Source organism: Oncorhynchus gorbuscha, linkage group LG15, assembly GCF_021184085.1.
Source record: "Oncorhynchus gorbuscha isolate QuinsamMale2020 ecotype Even-year linkage group LG15, OgorEven_v1.0, whole genome shotgun sequence".
Taxonomy (NCBI): domain Eukaryota; kingdom Metazoa; phylum Chordata; class Actinopteri; order Salmoniformes; family Salmonidae; genus Oncorhynchus; species Oncorhynchus gorbuscha.
In genome coordinates this window covers 18377024-18397320 of record NC_060187.1, presented here as the reverse complement: position 1 = coordinate 18397320, position 20297 = coordinate 18377024, and the positions used below count along the sequence as shown (strand labels likewise).

Genomic DNA, 20297 nt, shown 5'->3' with positions numbered 1-20297 from the left:
ACTTGTCGACCTCCTGAAAAACAAAACTCCAAAGAATTTTCCTCCTGGACCTTGGTCATAGTCTTCGTTGGCAACATGTTTCAGTTTGATCCTGATAAGATACCCCTTCAGTTGGAAGAGGTGGGTTTACTAAATGCTAGCTCGAGTGCCAGTCTGTTAGTACTATCATCCAAACTCCTTGTCACACATTGTCATGGCAAAAAATAGTTTGGCTTGTCAATGAGCAATGGCGTTGGTAAGAGCATAATCAGATCTGGGACCAGGCTAACTAAATGCTATTTTTGAGTAAACAATGTGACAAACTGTTTTACTTATCATTATTCTTGTAGTGTGCAAAAGAATACGGAAAGATTTTCAGCCTTTGAATTCCTTCGGCAAACCAAGGGCCAAAGTGGGTTGTCCTGAGTGGATAAGAGATGGTGAAAGAGGCCTTGTCAAACAATGGTGACAGTTTCGAGGATCAGCCCTCCCTTCCCTTATTTTAGACTGCCAATACTGCATACTATGATGATTCAATTGTGGTGTTAACAAAATTGCTGTTCTGTTATCCCCGGTCTACTCATACCAAAGGCAAAACATTTGACCTGGTGCCTATTTTCTTGGATTGGGGTGGTAAGGAGCCTGCGACAAATAGCATCCTATCCAGGGGGTTACCTACTTGAACATCAAGCTGCCTCATCCTACAGAAACAGGGAATGGGCCATTCTAACTCAGACAAGGATATTTGTCCAAGGCTTTCTTAGTTACATTTGAGTGTATGGTACAACTTTTTGCTTCTTCACTGATCACTGAAAACTTTTCGTACACTTAAGTGTGATTAGGTCAAATGGGTATCCATGGGTATCCACTGAGGAACTTTGGACAGGGCAAGAAGAGTCCAGATCGAAGCACAGTGTTTGAATGAAGCCTTTCAGAGTGAACAAGGTACTTGATATGCTTACAGTTCAAATGTTATTGTCCCCACAAGGAAATTTGTATACTTTTCAAAACAGATTTGAGTATACACTACACAGACATTGTTATTGTGAAGTTGACACTCGAGAAAAAGACACTACAGCGATAAATAATGTATTGCTTTATATGGTGACAGATTCAGTTGAGATCAGGAGTCCTCGCACCAATAAATAGTTTTAGGACAAAACTGTATAAGCTATGGTTCTTACCCAGAAAAATGATTTCAGACTGAAGTTCAGTGTAAGGATATGGCTCACACACAAAAAAATGATGTTTGTGGTGAGTCATGTTGCTTTTGTCCCATGCAGAAAAACCCTTCAACCCCCAGATGCTGATTAACAACAATGTCTCCAATGTTATCTGCTGTCTTGTGTTTGGTGACCGCTTTGAATACAGCAACGACCAATTTCAAACCCTCATGAAGACTATCAATGAGATGATGTATTTGGAAGGAGGCATTTGGGCTGAAGTAAGTCTCTCTCTCCTTTTTTGTTTCATTAATTCATATTATATTATATTTAGAATATGTCAGGATTTGGCCAGGGTTGTTCCGGTTTTTGGTCACTAGATGCCCCCATTGTGCCTTTTGACCTTTTGTTTTCCCTTGATCCCCATTATTATTTGCAACTGTGCCTCGTTTCCCCTGATTGTATTTAAACCCTTTGTTTTCCTCTGTTCTTTGCTCTGTGTTTGTATGTTAGCACCCAGCCCTAGTACTCTGAGAACTCTTGTTGATCCCGGTGGACTCTCTTGTGGAATTCTGTTTTTTGTTCTTGTTTGTTTGTTTTTTGAGTATCTTTTGAGGCTTTTTGTGCTTTACCTTCCACCTTGTGGATTTACCTTTTTTTTGTCTTGGAGGATTACCTTTGTTCTTGTAGGATTCCTTTTGAGGTTGTGGAGTTACATGTTTTCCTGAAGAACTTCACTTTTTACTTCATTAAATACACCGTCTCAAGTACTGCTGTGTCTGCCTCATCTTCTGGGTTCTGCCGACTATTCGTGGCTCAGTTGGTTAAGTGACTGTTTCTCACTCCGGAGACCCGGGTTTGTAACTGGGTCCTGACAGAATAATCATTAAATATGACTGAACTAGACAGGCGTTCATATTAGAGTTGACCCTAGAAGAGGACTGGCAACCCCTCTGAGCTGGGTTCCTCTCTAAGTTTCTTTATAGATTCCTTCTTTCTAGAGTTTTCCCTGGCAACTGTGTTTCTGCTTTTGAGTTGATTGCTCTTTGGGGTTAAGGCTGGATATCTGTAAAGCAATTTGTCACAACAGCTGATATAAAAAGGGCTTTATAAATACATGGAATTGAGTGATTGATTGTCTGTCTTCAGATGTATAACATGATGCCGTGGGTCATGCATCAGGTCCCTGGTCCTCACAGAAGCATCTTCTCTGGCTGGGAGGAGGTCATCTCCTTCATCAAGATCAGGATTCAGGAGCACAAGCACAACGACCCCTCGTCCCCAAGAGACTTCATTGACTGCTTTCTCAACGAGAAAGAGAAGACGATGGGGATGATGATGATGATGATCGCGATGATGCTGAGGATGATGATGATGATGACTATCACTAATGTAGTGGTAAAAAAAGGTAGTCGGGTAAACACGGATGCCGTTCGCAGTGAATATAGTAATTCTCCCGATAATTGTATTTATTTTTTATAATTGTATTTTAGAGTTTAGAAAATACACAAATGTACATATACAAAGATAGACATTTATCATTTGACAAACATAGATCCAGTAACCTAAACATGACGTTGGCAGGGACTTAATGCCCAACCTTCAACATAGACAAAAAAGACGAATAAAGACAAAAAACACCACACACACACACACACACACACACACACACACACACACACACACACACACACACACACACACACACACACACACACACACACACACACACACACACACACACACACACACACACACACACACACACACACACACACACACACACAATCAACTAGCATGATGACTTTCTTTGCATTGTCTTTTTATCTTTTATCCCTGATGTAGCCAAGGTGCAGGTAGAGATGGATGCAGTTGTTGGGTAGTCAAGGCAGCCCTCCATGGAAGACAGGGACAGCACGCCCTACACAGATGTAGTCATCCATGAGACACAGAAGATGGGGAATATCATACCGCTCAATGTATACAGCAAGGCCACTAAAGACACTGAGGTTGGAGGGTACACCATCCCTAAGGTCAGTCATCTCAGGGACCACTTACTGCAACACTCAAGGATTTGTTCCTCATAACTGAAATGCAACTCAATATATAGTATGTTGTGTTGTGTTCTGTTTGTACATTTAGAAGCCTTAAATGTGGTAGGGAGTAGGGCCAATAGGGACACAAACTGATAGGGTCATTTATCATAGGGACTTAAAAGTATAGGGTTTATTCATTATTATACCACAGCATTGTTGAAAACTAGTTTCTAGAATGGACCTTAAAATCAGATAACGGGACAGTTGGAAAAGATATCGGGACACCTTGCAATCATCACGCAATATGCACCTACACATGCAGAACATAGTTGCTACAAAGTTACAGAAAGTTAAACCAACAACTACAAAAACTGAAATTGGGTATATTGTAAATGCAGATGCAATGAGGAAAAAACATTGATTGATCTGTTTTTGCTGAGACATATTTTTGGGGGGAGCATCTGATGACCTAAAGTGGTAAATGTTGAACATGAATTTCTCCCATCCCCTCAATCACTAAATCTGTCAAATCATTCCACATGTTTCTAATTAGACAAGCTGTTTTCAACAACTGATTTTTTTTTTTTTTGGGGGGGGGGGTTGTCATATTGGCAGGTTTGCTATCAACAAACTATTTAGCTAGCTTCTAGCCTAGTGTTTGATATGCAATCCTATCTCCTCGTAATTAACAGTCAGTGTTGATAAGTGTCCTGACGAGAAGGCACACTTTTCTAGCTACAGTGCCTTGCAAAAGTATTCGTCCCCCTTGGCGTTTTTTCCTACTTTGTGGTGTTACAACCTGTAATTAAAATGGAATAAAAAAATGGATTAAAAAATTACTTATTTTTAAAATTAAAAACAGAAAAGTGGTCCGTGCATATGTATTCACCCCCATTCATATGAAGCCCCTAAATAAGATCTGGTGCAACCAATTACATTCAGAAGCCACATAATAAGTTAAATAAAGTCCACCTGTGTTCAATCTATGTGTCACATGATCTGTCACATGATCTCAGTATATATACACCTGTTCTGAAAGGCCCCAGAGTCTGAAACACCACCAATCAAGTTGCACCATGAAGACCAAGGAGATCTCCAAACAGGTCAGGGACAAAGTTGTGTAGAAGTACAGATCAGGGTTGGGTTATAAAAAAATATCAGAAACTTTGAACATCCCACGGAGCATCATTAAATCCATTATTAAAAAATTGAAAGAATATAGCACCACAACAAACCTGCCAAGAGAGGTCCGCCCACCAAAACTCACAGACCAGGCCAGGAGGGCATTAATCAGAGAGGGAACAAAGAGACCAAAGATAACCCTGAAGGAGCTGCAAGGACCACAGCGAAGATTGGAGTATCTGTCCATAGGACCACCTTAAGCTGTACTGTCCCCAGAGCTGGGCTTTAAGGAAGAGTGGCCAAAAAAAGCCATTGCTTAAAGAAAAAAATAAGCAAACATGTTTGGGGTTTGCTAAAAGGCATGTGCGAGACTCCCCAAACATATGGAAGAAGGAACTCTGATCAGATGAGACTAAAATTGAGCTTTTTGGCCATCAAGGAAAACGCTATGTCTGGCTGAAACCCAACACCTCTCATCTCCCTGAGAACACCATCCGCAGCATCATGCTGTGGGAATGTTTTTCATCGGCAGGGTCTGGGAAACTGGTCAGAATTGAATGAATGATGGATGGCGCTAAATACAGAGAAATTATTGAGGGAAACCTGTTTCAGTCTTCCAGAGATTTGAGACTGGGATGGAGGTTCACCTTCCAGCAGGACAATGACCCTAAGCATACTGCTAAAGCAACACTTGAGTGGTTTAAGGGGAAATATTTTAACGTCTTGGAATGGCCTAGTCAAAGCCCAGACCTCAATCCAATGGAGAATCTATGGTATGACTTAAAGATTGCTGTACACCAGCAGAACCCATCCAACTTGAAGGAGCAAGAGCAGTTTGTCTTGAAGAACAGGCAAAAATCCCAGTGGCTGGATGTGCCAAGCTTATAGAGACATACCCCAAGAGACTTGCAGCTGTAATTGCTGCAAAAGGTGGCTCTACAAAGTATCGACTTTGGGCGGGGTGTATAGATATGCACGCTCAAGTTCTGTTTTTTTGTCTTATTTCTTGTTTGTTTCACAGTAAAAAAGAAATTGCATCTTCAAAGTGGTAGGCATGTTGTGTAAATCAATTGATACAAACCCTCCAGAAACCTATTTTAAATCCAGGTTGTAAGGCAACAAAATTTGAAAAAATGCCAAGGAGGGTGAATACTTTCGCAAGCCACTGCATGCCAGGCAAAATCGGCATTATCAGCTCATTGTTATGGATGTATCCAAATTAATGTCAATAGAAAATGGCTACTGTGTTCTTATTTTTGCTGCAGAGATTGTGACTGTGTTATCTGTAGCTAGCTAGAAAATAACATTTCCAGTGAGCATGGCAGTGGAACATAAAGAACAAACAACTGGGTTGCATCCATAAATATAGAACTAATCGAATGAACGACTGGATCGCGGGTCTATGGCAAACCAAAAGTTGAGAAACTATGAATTTGCTTATATAAATGAAACTATCAACGGAAATGTGCTTAGTCTTGTTTTCTTTGGAAACTGTGGTATAAGCAGGATAAACAGCTTAAACAAAAGCGACGCAAAAAACGTTGCATTTATTTTGACTGCAGAGGTTGTGTGTCACGTTCTGACCTTAATTATTTTGTTATGTTTTAGTTTTAGTATGGTCAGGGAGTGAGTTGGGTGGGTTGTCTATGTGCCGTTTTCTATGTTGTGTTTTGCGTTTGGCCTGGTATGGTTCTCAATCAGAGGCAGGTGTCGTTAGTTGTCTCTGAGAACCATACTTAGGTACCCTTTTCCCACTTGTGTTTGGTGGGTGATTATTTTCTGTTATGTGTTTGTCACCTTTCAGAACCATTTCGTTTCTCCTTTGTTATTTTGTTTATTGTTCTCAGTTTAATAAATATACGATGAACAATTACTGAAACAGGTAGGATGACTGACAGTGAAGGTGAACACGTGTTAGGTGACAGAGGAATGGATGAGACTGAGGCAGGAATTCCTTTAACCATAAAGTGGTATATTTACTGAGTAGTCTGTGCTGCATCACAAAGGAAACAAATAACATGTATCCAATCAAATTCATAATCAAAGATCAAATAATATCATTCATTATTAACATAATTTAGGGAAAACAGTCCAGTTCATTAAGAAGTAAATAGTAATCATCCGTGAGTCATTTAGGCTCGTAACTATTTATCATAAATCATGAAAGAATAAAAACAGGGAATGGTTATACAACCTATAATCCCCATTATCAAAGTCAATCAGTTAGCAAACAACGACGTTTCTCATTTCACTCTTTCAATTGTCTTCATGTGTACATATAATTCATTTCAATACACATGAACCATATCGATTGCATAATTGGCCTATGAGGATCCCTAGGGGCCGTGATCATTGACAATTCACATTACACAATGTTGAAGCGTGCGCTCCAGGCCGCGCTCCGCGGTAATAACTATTAACAGTAACTGAATGGCCCACTCTCCCGATCGCCACAGATAATTCAGATGAAAGGTAAGAGTCGGTGGATTCATGGACGCACAGAACTTCTGGATCAGATGGAGTTAAGGAAGAGAAAGCAGCGAGATCAGGCGATGGTAATTTCCTCTTTTTATGGAGTTGAGATCTGTCAGACATTTCCACCTGACCTAATTAAAGCGCCCCTGGCCCAGCTGAGTAAATGGCAATGAATTAAAGGATTATTCCACCAACTCCATGGGCCTTTTCTACACTTACCACGCTGCGCTTTGGTCCTCCGATCCTTCCTACTCCTCCTCGTCAGAAGAAGACCATCACATTGTGACTATGTAGCCATAGCTAGTAAGCTAACTAGCAGCAAGCAAGGCATAATACCGTTGCCACTGAGGATGGCAAAGGAAAAATCTATTTGATTTATTAGGATCCCCATTAGCCAACGCCAATGGCAAGAGTTAGTCTTACTGGGGTCCAACACATAACGAAAAATATGTTACAAACCGAAGACTTTACTATTTACATCCATTTAAAAACATGAACATGTTGTGTGTGTGTGTGTGTGTGTGTGTGTGTGTGTGTGTGTGTGTGTGTGTGTGTGTGTGTGTGTGTGTGTGTGTGTGTGTGTGTGTGTGTGTGTGTGTGTGTGTGTGTGTGTGTGTGTGCGCGCATCTATCAGTTACACATAAATGTCAGTGCATGCACACAACAAGTAGGTCACATGGGGGAGAGGAGTTGTGCAGTGAGGTGTTGCTTTATTTGCTTTTTAAACCAGTTTTGCTGTTCACTTGCGCTACATAAAATGGCAGGGACTTCCATGCACTCTTGGCTCAACATAATACTGTACTTTTCCTTGAATTTAATCTGGACCTGGGGACTGTGAAATGTCCCATGGGGGCATGTCTGGTGGGATAAGTGTGTGTGTGTCAGTGCTGTGTGTAAGTTGACTATGCAAACAATTTTGAATTTCAAACACATGAATGTTTCTTATAAAACCAAGAAGTGATGTATTCAGTCTTTCCTCAACTCTTAGCCAAGAGAGACTGGCATGAATAATATTAACATTGGCATTCTCATTACATTGACGAGCAAGACGTGCAGCTTAACTAGATATTTCTTTGCAGCACTTGACCTTATGACTGGACAATAATCAAGATAAGATAAAACTAGAGTCTACAGGACTTACTTTGTGGAATGTAGTGTCAAAAAAGCAGAGTATCTCTTTATTACGGACAGACTACTCCCCATCTTTACAACCATTGAATCTATATTTTTCAACATGACAGTTTACAATCTAAGGTAACCCCAAGTCATTTAGTCTCCTCAACTTGTTCAACAGCCACACCACTCATTACCAGATTCAGCTGAGTTCTAGAACTTAAACCATGATGTGTACCACATACAATCCTCTTAGTTTTAGATATGTTCAGGACCAGTTTATTACTGGCCACCCATTCCAAAACAGACTGCAACTCTTTGTTAAGGATTTCAGTGACTACATTAGCTGCGGTTGCTGATGTGTATATGATTGAATCATCAGCATACATGGACACACATGCTTTCTTTAAAACCAGTGGCAGGTCATTGGTAAAAATAGAAAAGAGTAGAGCGCCCAGAGAACTGCCTTGTGGTGCACCACACTTTACATGTTTGACATTAGAGTAGCTTCCATTAAAGAAAACCCTCTGAGTTACACTACCGTTCAAAAGTTTGGGGTCACTTAGAAATGTCCTTGTTTCTGAAAGAAAAGCACATTTTTGTCCATTAAAATAACATCAAATTGATCAGAAATACAGTGTCAACATTGTTAATGTTGTAAATGACTATTGTAGCTGGGAACGGCAGATTTTTTAATGGAATATCTACATAGGCGTACAGAGGCGCATTATCAGCAACCATCACTCCTATGTTCCAATGGAACATTGTGTTAGCTAATCCAAGGCTCAAAATGGCCAGAAACAAATAACTTTCTTCTGAAACTCGTCAGTCTGTTCTTGTTCTGAGAAATGAAGGCAATTCATGTGAGAAGGGAGTAGTACACAGCGTTGTACGAGATCTTCAGTTTCTTGGCAAATTCACACCTTAATTTCAAACATACATTTCTCAGAACAAGAATAGACTGACGACTTTGAGAAGAAAGTTCTTTGTTTCTGGCCATTTTGAGCCTGTAATTGAACCCACAAATGCTGATGCTCCAGATTCTCAACTAGTCTAAAGAAGGCCAATTTATTGCTTATTTAATTAGGACATCAGTCTTCAGCTGTGCTAACATAATTGCAAAAGGGTTTTATAATAGTGTTAGTGTTATTTAAGTGTTATTTCATAGTTTTGATGTCTTCACTATTATTCTACAATGTAGAAAATAGTAAAAATAAAGAAAAAACAATTGAATGAGTAGGTGTACTAAAGCTTTTGACCGGTGGCGTATGTCTTCTCAACAACAGATTATGGTCAATAATATCAAAGGCTGCACTGAAATCTATTAGTACAGCTCCCACAATCTTCTTATTATCAATGTATTTCAACCAATCATCAGTCATTTCTGTCAGTGCGGTACATGTTGTGTACCCTTTTCTATAAGCATGCTGAAAGTCTGTTGTTAATTTGTTTACAGTGAAATATCATTGTACAGTATTTGATAAAATGTTTTTTTTTTCAACAGTTTGCTATGAGCTGGCAGCAATCTGATAGGTCTGCTGTTAGAACCGGTAAAGGCCGCTTTACCACTCTTGGGTAACGGAATGACTCTGGCTTCCCTCCAGGCCGGAGGACAAAGACTTTCCTCTGGGCTCAGATTAAAGATACTGTATGACATATTGGAGTGGCTATAGAATCAGCTACCATCCTCAGTAGCTCTCCATCTAAGTTGTCAATGCCAGAAGGGTTCTAATTATTGATTAATAATAATTTCCCCACCTCTCCCACACTAACTTTACAAAATTCAAACTTACAATGATTTTCTTTCATATTTTTATTTATTTTTCTGCATGAGTAGGATGGCTCACTGTTTATTGAAGGAATTTCCTGACTAATTTTGCCCACTTTGCCAATGAAGTAATCATAAAAATAACTGGCAGCATCAAATGGTTTTGTGATTGTTACGGTTTTCTTGCGATGAAGGAGAGGAGGACCAAAATGCAGCGTGGTAATTTTGATACATGTTTACTAAACACGAACAATACAAAACAAGAAACGTGAAAACCTAAACAGCCTATCTGGTGCAAACAAACACAGAGACAGGAACAATCACCCACGAAACGCTCAAAGAATATGGCTGCCTAAATATGGTTCCCAATCAGAGACAACGATAAACACCTGCCTCTGATTGAGAACCACTTCAGGCAACCATAGACTTTTCTAAGACAACCCCACTATACCACAATCCTAATACCTACAAAACCCCAAGACAAAACAAACCACATAATTAACCCATGTCACACCCTGGCCTGACCAAAATAATAAAGAAAACACAAAATACTAAGACCAGGGCGTGACAGTGATTAATAAGGCATCTGATTCGATGAAAGATGGAGTTGAATTTGTCTTTCTGCCCATAATTTAAAGTACTCCATTGTTTTTTTATCTTCATAAAACAGATTCTTCTTCTTTTTGTTTGAGTTTAGTCACATCATTTCTCAACCTGCAGTAAGTCAGCCAGCCAGATGTGAAGTCAGACTTATTAGCCACTCATTTTGCCACATTTCTTTCAACCATGCAGTTGTTCAATTTCTCATCAATCCATGGAGCCTTAACAGTTCTAACAGTCAGTTTCTTAACAGGGACATTTTTTATCAATAACTGGAAGAAGCAATTTCATAAATTCATCAAGTGCAGCATCTGGATGCTCCTTATTAATCACATCAGACCTGAGCTGTATTGCATGCAAAAAAAGGGACAAATGTTATTATTTCATACTAATTAAATTTCTCAGAGAAAGAGATTTGGTTTAACAAGTAATATATTTGTTAAGATAGGTGTCAAAATGATTGGATCCCCAGTTTTCAATACTCCAGCACCCTTCCCTTGTGAGGATAACAACACTGAGCCTTTTTCTTAAATGTTTTATGAGACATTGGAAGAGATCCGAAACCATTCCTCCATATAGAATCTTTCCAGATACTTGATATCCTTTGTCTGCGCTTATGGACTGCCCTTTTCAATTCAAACCACAGGTTTTCAACGGGGTTCAAGTTCGGAGACTGAGATGCCATTGCAAAATGTTGATTTTGTGGTCATCTAGCCATTTCTTTGTGGATTTTGATGTGTGCTTGGGGTTATTGTATTGCTGGAAGATCTGCTTGTGGACATGTGTTAATGTCATGGCAGAGGCAACCAGTTTTGTGGCTGAAATGTCCTGGAACTTGATAAGGTTCATGATGCCGTTGACAGATGCCATTGACCTTAACAAAGGCCACAGAACGAGTGGAAGCAAATTCGCAGGGTTTTATCCATATACTGTACCTTTGATGTGGAATTGTCCAAGTCACTTCATTACATTTTTTGGCCCAGTATCGGGTTTCCTTTAGATGAGTCCTGTGACACTTGTGGGGATCATAGAGAAAAACACCATCACGTTTGTGAGAGTCTCATCTTTCCATAGATGGGTCAAATTAGTTTTGCCCCATTTCTTTCAACCATACAGTTTTTCAAAATATGGAGCCTTAACAGTTCTAACAGTCAGTTTCAGTGTGATGCATGTTGGTGCATGTTTATCAATCAGTGGAAGAAGCAATATCATAAATTCATCAAGTGCAGCATCAGGACTTTCCTTATTAATCACATCAGAACAACAAATATTTCTAACATCATCCACATAAGACTCACAGCAAAATATTTTCTATGATTTCTTATTCTTTAGGTCCAGCTTTTGGGACTTTGGCTTTTCTGAATATAGCCACTATATCCAATTTGTAAGTCGCTCAGGATAGGAGCGTCTGCTAAATGACTTAAATGTTAAATGTTATATTGTGATCACTGCATCCAATGGGTACGGATACAGCTTTAGAACAAAGTTCTACAGTATTAGTAAAAATGTGATCAATACATGTGAATGATGTTGTTCCTGCAGTGTTTGTAAACATCCTGGTAGGTTGATTAATAACCTGAACCAGATTACAGGCACTGCTTACAGTGAGAAGCTTCCTCTTGAGTGGACAGCCTGATGAAAACCAGTCAATATTCAGATCCCAACTAAAGTAGACCTCTCTGTTTACATCACATACACTAGCAAGCATTTTACAAATATTATTTAGATCCTGACTGATAGCACTTGGTGGCCTATAGCAAAACCCCAAAAGAAAAGGCTTTATATGTGTGAGGTGAACCTGCAACCACAACACTTCAATAACATTTGACATAAGATCTTCTCTGAACATTACAGGGATATGGCTCTGACTATATACAGCAACACCTCCCCATAAGAACAACCGACTGTGTAGAGTCTGTAAATATCAAACTAATTGAACAAACAACTGGCCGTGTCTCTAGCAACCAACAGATGAGAATGTATGAATTTGATTATAAAAATATCAATATCAACAAAAATAAAGTATTTCTTCCAGTAAATGTGTGCTTTCATATTTTTTTATTTAGCAAATGTGGTATTACAGGGATAAATACCTCTGTTCTGTGCATTACCTTGGAAAAATGAACTCATCTGGGTCATCCATGATTTCCAAGGTAATGTACAGAACATCAGCATTAATCAATCCCTTACTTATCCACCTCATTTTCAAACGCTTTGAAAACATGGAAGCCAAACGTGGAAACTATGAATACAATTTACTCCACGCTGGTGCATTGTCATAGAAATCCCCGCATTGGCATGTTTCTGTCAGCTAATACATCATGACAAAATACACCATATTAGTGTCCTGCTAATGTGCCTGGACCTTGTAGGCTAAACTGCTGAGAAAACCCCCATAACTGATCCAAATGGTTGCCCAATTAGGCAACCTAGATGCACTTATTTCGAAATGAATATATGTTCAAAACACCAGGCTTTTGAGCTTCAATTGACATACGCAATTCACTGCAGTTTACTGCCTAGGCTAGCCCTTACAAAAAAGATTGCCGTTTTCAAACTGCAGCAACTGCCGTCGACTGTGGTATTATGGACGCAGTAACTTTGCAGCATAGTGCAGTTATACTGCACTCTGCACACTTTTTCTATAAGGGAGAGTTTTGCACTCACTTAAAAAAAAACACATTCTTAATTGCATTGTGTTGTTGTAGCCTAGGCAGGACTCATTTCTTGTCCCTAAAAAACGGAAACAATATGGATCTTTTCGAGTTGCATGACCAGGGACTGTGAAGGAGCGCACTCGGGGCAGTATCCGCGGTACACATAGTGTAGGCTACTGTACCTACTGTTTTGTTATCTGATTAACCGTGAACTTTTTCCCCGTTGTGTAAATTGACTGGATATAGTTACTCCAGTATTAAGCCTAGCACTGAGTTTATGAATGACGGGCTAATATGCTTAGCATACGCTTCTAATTTCGGATATAGGCTACATCTACATGCCTGTCTTCATGGCTCTGTTGCGCAATTACACATTTTATTTAGCTTGCTAATAGCCTATTGGAAGAGAGGTGCGCGCTTGCTCTTGCTTGCTGAATGGGAAATAGTCTAGGAAAGGTGAAACCCCTATTTTCAATAGTAGGCCTACTGTATCTTAATACCAGATTACATTCTGACAAAATAGGCCTACACCATGTGATTGTCCTGCTAATGTAACTTTCTGGACCTTCTAATCGGTCTAGAATAGACCTAAACGGGACCAAATGGTTGCATAATCAGGCCTAGGCTGTTGGCATGCAGTTATTTCGGAATTAAACAAAACAGGACATTTGAGTGGTTATTCAAATTAGCCTGCATCACTGAAGTGTACAGCCCATGGACAATAATTGCGTATTCTCTTGACAACAATAACTCACTCCTCATTGCACTATGTTGTTGTAGCCCATTGTAAAATAATTTTCTTGTCTAAAAACGTAGGCCTAATCAATACTGTGGAGCTGTACGTGACTGGGGACCACTGAGCGCAGTCTGGAGAAACGCAGTCTGGACGGAGTCTGGAGAAACGCAGTCTGGAGAAACGCAGTCTGGAGAAACGCACCACAGATCTGCCATTTGATTATCTTATTATCTTATTTTTCTTTAACTTTGACAGGTAAATATTTAGCTTATAACCCTAATATTTAGCTAACGAATGGCCTAATATCTAGCTAATATTTAGCGTCTTACTTCGGCTACAGATCACTAGCCTCTCTCATCGGTTCACTTGCGCAACAGGCTATAGGCTATGCAAGCCTCTCGGCTATAGGCCAATCCACTTCTCGTGAAATCCCAGGAAAACCTATAGGCTACAAAGCTAAATAACATTTATTTATACTAGGTCTACCAGTCTATCCGGGGAAAGAAGTTGGCTTGCTCTTGCTAATTGCTGAAGGTTAAACAGGCCTACAGCATAGAAAATGCATGTTGCACTGATGCATTGCAAATAGTTGCACAGGACATACAGGGATGATCACAGTGAAATAGAAGACCCAAAATAACTGACAACCATTAGACCAATGGCAATCACTTGCAAACCATTTGAGCAATGAGGCCATGACATGCTGTAAAATATGTGCAGGCCAAACCATGTTTGTTGTTGAATTGCTACATTTAAATACAAGATACTACAATATTTTTCATTAGACGTACATTTATATTGAAGTATTAATTGCAGTTGTCACTATGACAATGAACACACCCTGAAAGCACTGAATGGTTTGAATCAATATCTGTGTGTTAGAAACCTCATGAATGGTCTTGTGTTACCACATTATTCATAGGCAGAAGTAGGATGCATTCATCAGTTGATTGACAGGTGTAGGAATGTAGAACTGTAAAACAATAAACTATCAACTTTCCTCTAGTGTGGATGCTCAACAAAGTTTTATAGTTATGTAGCCTATATTTGATCATTACATGTATCATTAGGCAATAGTTATTGGCTTGGTGGATGACCTGGGCCTTAATGAACTCTACCACAACACAACTAACATTATTAGCACAACAGAACTAGCCTACTAAGTTAGTAGGTCTCGCTAACGTTAGCGAACATGAAACAAATAAAAAATAAAATTACACATATACACTTACACTTGTTTACATGACTTTATAAATTGACTCTTTCAAATAATTTACTCTGGCAAGTTTGCCACTGGAGTGCTATAGTTTAGCAAATCCATCCGTCGAATCCATCACTTCCGTTGTTTGACTGTGCCCATAACAACATTCGAAAAAGAGTTAGATACCACAGCGTTGCTGAATACTCGTTTCTGATTGGCTAAAAGGGCATTCTAGAATGGCCATTAAAACCAGATAACAAGACAGTTGGACAGTCGGGAAAGATATCAGGACAGTTGGAAAATATATCAGGACACTTTGAAATCATGACACAATATGCACCTAAACGTACCAGTACATTTGTGCTTGAGTATTGTTTTCTTTTACAACTGTGGTATAAGTTGAATAAACACATCTGTAATTTACATTACCTTGGAAAAATGAACATCGCAAATGGACTCAGGAGCGTTGCCCATCATTTCCTAGGTACTGTACAGAATGTCTGCGTTTATCCCTTACAATTTCAACTATACATAAAGCTTTGTTGCCATTACACTGTGTACTAGTTGTATCTAATAAATAATACAGTGAGTTGATGAGATCATGTCTGTTTTGTTGTCCCCTCAGAACACCATGGTGTCTGTCCAGTCTGTCCTGTTTGATGAGTCAGAGTAGAAGACCCTTCACACCTTCAACCCTGCACACTTTCTGGATTAGGAGGGTAAGTTCAGGAAGAGAGACGCATTCCTTCCATTCTCTTTAGGTAATACTGTGCTACATTTATCCTACCGTTCTCTTTATGTAATATGGTACTACATCTCTTCCATGTCATTTGACCCCAGATTGGTGCCAAATGATGCTGCCCTACAGGAAATAGCACATGTACAACTCATCCTCCTTACATAGTAATACTTGACTCGGTTTAACTGAAGTCGAATCATTGACTTGTCTCTATAGCTAGAGTATGTTAGTGCCAGCATAGTTACTGTTCTATTCTTTACACTGAGAGTTAGAGAAGGTGTTCTGTGATTGATTCTCCCCTCAGCTAAGAGGGTGTGTCCTGGGGAGCAGCTGGCTAAAATGGAACTTTTCCTGTTCTTCACCTCCCTGCTGCAGATTTTCACCTTCTCCTCTCCCCCAGGGGTGGAACCCAGCCTGGACTTTAAGATGGGGTCTACACACAGTCCCCAAGCCCTACCAGCTGTGTGCAACACTTCGATGAGCATGTTGCAGGGGTGTCAAACTCAATTCCTGGAGGGCCAAGTGTCTGCAGGTTTTCTCTCCTCCCTAAAGTAATTTATTATTAATTGATTATTAGAAACTCCCTTCACCTGGTTGTCTGACACAAATTGAAAGGAAATAACGAAAACCAAAGTGTAATTCTTTCATCACACCAAAAAACTGAAAGGGCTACAGATGGAGAAAACACACTTATGAAATGATAGTAGTACTAATACAATTATGTAATGACACTGCATATACCACTAATAGCCTACATATCAAGGTCTCAAACCATGTTTTGTAGTTCTAGCTTGAACTTGATGAAGAAGGGAAGATTAGATTGATAATGCAGTAGTGTGTTTTAGACTTTCAATGTAAATCATGTACAGGTCAGCGGACAAATAAAAAAATATATACATGTATATACAGTATATTAATAAAACTTTTTGTGGAACTCAGTCAGTGTCTCAACTTACAGTTGAGAGTAAGAATAATAGAATACACAAGGGGTGAAATTTGGTTGTGAATCAGCACTCACAATTTGCCAATGTCAGCTAAAGATTTTTAGATTGGTAAGTTAATATAGGGGACAGCTATCTTAACTTGTAGTAAGCATGGTCAAATTACTACCCGGGGTGGGGTCCATTGATCATCAGTTACCATATTAAAAGCTGCAAACATTTGCCTCCGACCTATGGCAAAATGTGTATAATTGCATGAAATTAGCTAAAAAAATGCTAAATATTCTCTCAGCAAACTTGCTTTAAAATGACAAAATGTTCTCTACGCCCTATGGCAAAATCTGCAGAATTGCAGGAAAATATCTCTTGTTTTCCGAGAAAGATGTGTGTGTGTGTGTGTGTGGGAGGGTTGTTATGAGTTTAAATACACTAATCAGAATCCGAGGCAGGTTGGATAAAAGTCTGCAATGTTAATGTGGGCTAATTGTGGTCTCCTCCCTGCTGCCTTCAAGCTTGATTGAATTTAAGGCTTACAAGGTACTATTAATTGGATATCCCTAATTAGTGTTAGACCACACTTCATATATTTTAATGAGTTTGGATAAATAATTGTCTGTTCTCAATGTCAAAGGGCAAAACAGTAAAGATGCTGTGAGTGAATATTATCATTTTAAAACATTGACATTACCAATTCCCAAACCATTTCAAATAAAAGCCTGTAAACCTAAAGCTGATTAAGAAATAAAAAAACTATTCTGTTTTGAACTGTTTTTGTGCAACTGTTGGGGATGGGAACAAAATATCAGAACTCACTGCAGAGAGCAATTTTAAGTTAATTCTACACATTTTGCAATGGGATGTAAAGAATATGTTATAGTTTTAAAGCTAGCTTGCTGCAATTCTACACATTTTGCCATGGGGCGGAGAGGAAAAATAGCAGGTTTACAGCAAATTTCCTGCAATGAGAAATGTTTGCAGTTGTTAATAGGATAGTTATGTAGGGGGTGCGTACTGGTGGCGGAGAAGTCAGGCACAGACAGCAAAAACTGATTTACAACGGCGCAGTTTACTAAACAAAACCACCGTAAACAGAACAATAAATCAATGGGTAATCAAAACCCGGTACACACCAGCATAACGTGCACAAGCACTACAATAAACAATTCCGGACAAGAACATGGGCGGAAACAGAGGGTTAAATACACAACATTTAATGATGGAATTGAAACCAGGTGTGTGGGAAAACAAGACAAAACAAATGGAAAGTGAAAGGTGGATCGGCGATGGGTAGAAGACCGGTGACGTAGACCGCCGAACGCCGCCCGAACAAGGTGAGGGACCGACTTCAGAGGAAGCTGTGACAGTAACCCCCCTTGATACACGGCGACACCGGCCTCGGGGACGACCCAGAAGGCGAGGTGCAGGGTGATCCGGACGAAGACGATGGAACTCCTGCAGCATTGAGGAGTTCGTCAACCGCCGAACGCCGCCCGAACAAGGAGAGGGACCGATTTCGGTGGAAGTCGTGACAATTTATTACATTTTTTGGGAGGGGTAACACAATCAGAATGTGTTATCGGACAGCTAGATATACCTCAGCTAAGAGGGTGTGTCCTGGGGAGCAGCTGGCTAAAATGGAACTTTTCCTGTTCTTCACCTCCCTGCTGCAGATTTTCACCTTCTCCTCTCCCCCAGGGGTGGAACCCAGCCTGGACTTTAAGATGGGGTCTACACACAGTCCCCAAGCCCTACCAGCTGTGTGCAACACTTCGATGAGCATGTTGCAGGGGTGTCAAACTCAATTCCTGGAGGGCCAAGTGTCTGCAGGTTTTCTCTCCTCCCTAAAGTAATTTATTATTAATTGATTATTAGAAACTCCCTTCACCTGGTTGTCTGACACAAATTGAAAGGAAATAACGAAAACCAAAGTGTAATTCTTTCATCACACCAAAAAACTGAAAGGGCTACAGATGGAGAAAACACACTTATGAAATGATAGTAGTACTAATACAATTATGTAATGACACTGCATATACCACTAATAGCCTACATATCAAGGTCTCAAACCATGTTTTGTAGTTCTAGCTTGAACTTGATGAAGAAGGGAAGATTAGATTGATAATGCAGTAGTGTGTTTTAGACTTTCAATGTAAATCATGTACAGGTCAGCGGACAAATAAAAAAATATATACATGTATATACAGTATATTAATAAAACTTTTTGTGGAACTCAGTCAGTGTCTCAACTTACAGTTGAGAGTAAGAATAATAGAATACACAAGGGGTGAAATTTGGTTGTGAATCAGCACTCACAATTTGCCAATGTCAGCTAAAGATTTTTAGATTGGTAAGTTAATATAGGGGACAGCTATCTTAACTTGTAGTAAGCATGGTCAAATTACTACCCGGGGTGGGGTCCATTGATCATCAGTTACCATATTAAAAGCTGCAAACATTTGCCTCCGACCTATGGCAAAATGTGTATAATTGCATGAAATTAGCTAAAAAAAATGCTAAATATTCTCTCAGCAAACTTGCTTTAAAATGACAAAATGTTCTCTACGCCCTATGGCAAAATCTGCAGAATTGCAGGAAAATATCTCTTGTTTTCCGAGAAAGATGTGTGTGTGTGTGTGTGTGGGAGGGTTGTTATGAGTTTAAATACACTAATCAGAATCCGAGGCAGGTTGGATAAAAGTCTGCAATGTTAATGTGGGCTAATTGTGGTCTCCTCCCTGCTGCCTTCAAGCTTGATTGAATTTAAGGCTTACAAGGTACTATTAATTGGATATCCCTAATTAGTGTTAGACCACACTTCATATATTTTAATGAGTTTGGATAAATAATTGTCTGTTCTCAATGTCAAAGGGCAAAACAGTAAAGATGCTGTGAGTGAATATTATCATTTTAAAACATTGACATTACCAATTCCCAAACCATTTCAAATAAAAGCCTGTAAACCTAAAGCTGATTAAGAAATAAAAAAACTATTCTGTTTTGAACTGTTTTTGTGCAACTGTTGGGGATGGGAACAAAATATCAGAACTCACTGCAGAGAGCAATTTTAAGTTAATTCTACACATTTTGCAATGGGATGTAAAGAATATGTTATAGTTTTAAAGCTAGCTTGCTGCAATTCTACACATTTTGCCATGGGGCGGAGAGGAAAAATAGCAGGTTTACAGCAAATTTCCTGCAATGAGAAATGTTTGCAGTTGTTAATAGGATAGTTATGTAGGGGGTGCGTACTGGTGGCGGAGAAGTCAGGCACAGACAGCAAAAACTGATTTACAACGGCGCAGTTTACTAAACAAAACCACCGTAAACAGAACAATAAATCAATGGGTAATCAAAACCCGGTACACACCAGCATAACGTGCACAAGCACTACAATAAACAATTCCGGACAAGAACATGGGCGGAAACAGAGGGTTAAATACACAACATTTAATGATGGAATTGAAACCAGGTGTGTGGGAAAACAAGACAAAACAAATGGAAAGTGAAAGGTGGATCGGCGATGGGTAGAAGACCGGTGACGTAGACCGCCGAACGCCGCCCGAACAAGGTGAGGGACCGACTTCAGAGGAAGCTGTGACAGTAACCCCCCTTGATACACGGCGACACCGGCCTCGGGGACGACCCAGAAGGCGAGGTGCAGGGTGATCCGGACGAAGACGATGGAACTCCTGCAGCATTGAGGAGTTCGTCAACCGCCGAACGCCGCCCGAACAAGGAGAGGGACCGATTTCGGTGGAAGTCGTGAC

General features: G+C 39.7%; 1 pseudogene; it reads left to right on the top strand.

Annotated features, from left to right (window-relative positions):
• The first annotated feature begins 219 nt into the window (after nt 1-219).
• On the top strand, nt 220-18306 carry LOC123996471 (annotated as a pseudogene).
• The last annotated feature ends 1991 nt before the right edge of the window (nt 18307-20297 follow it).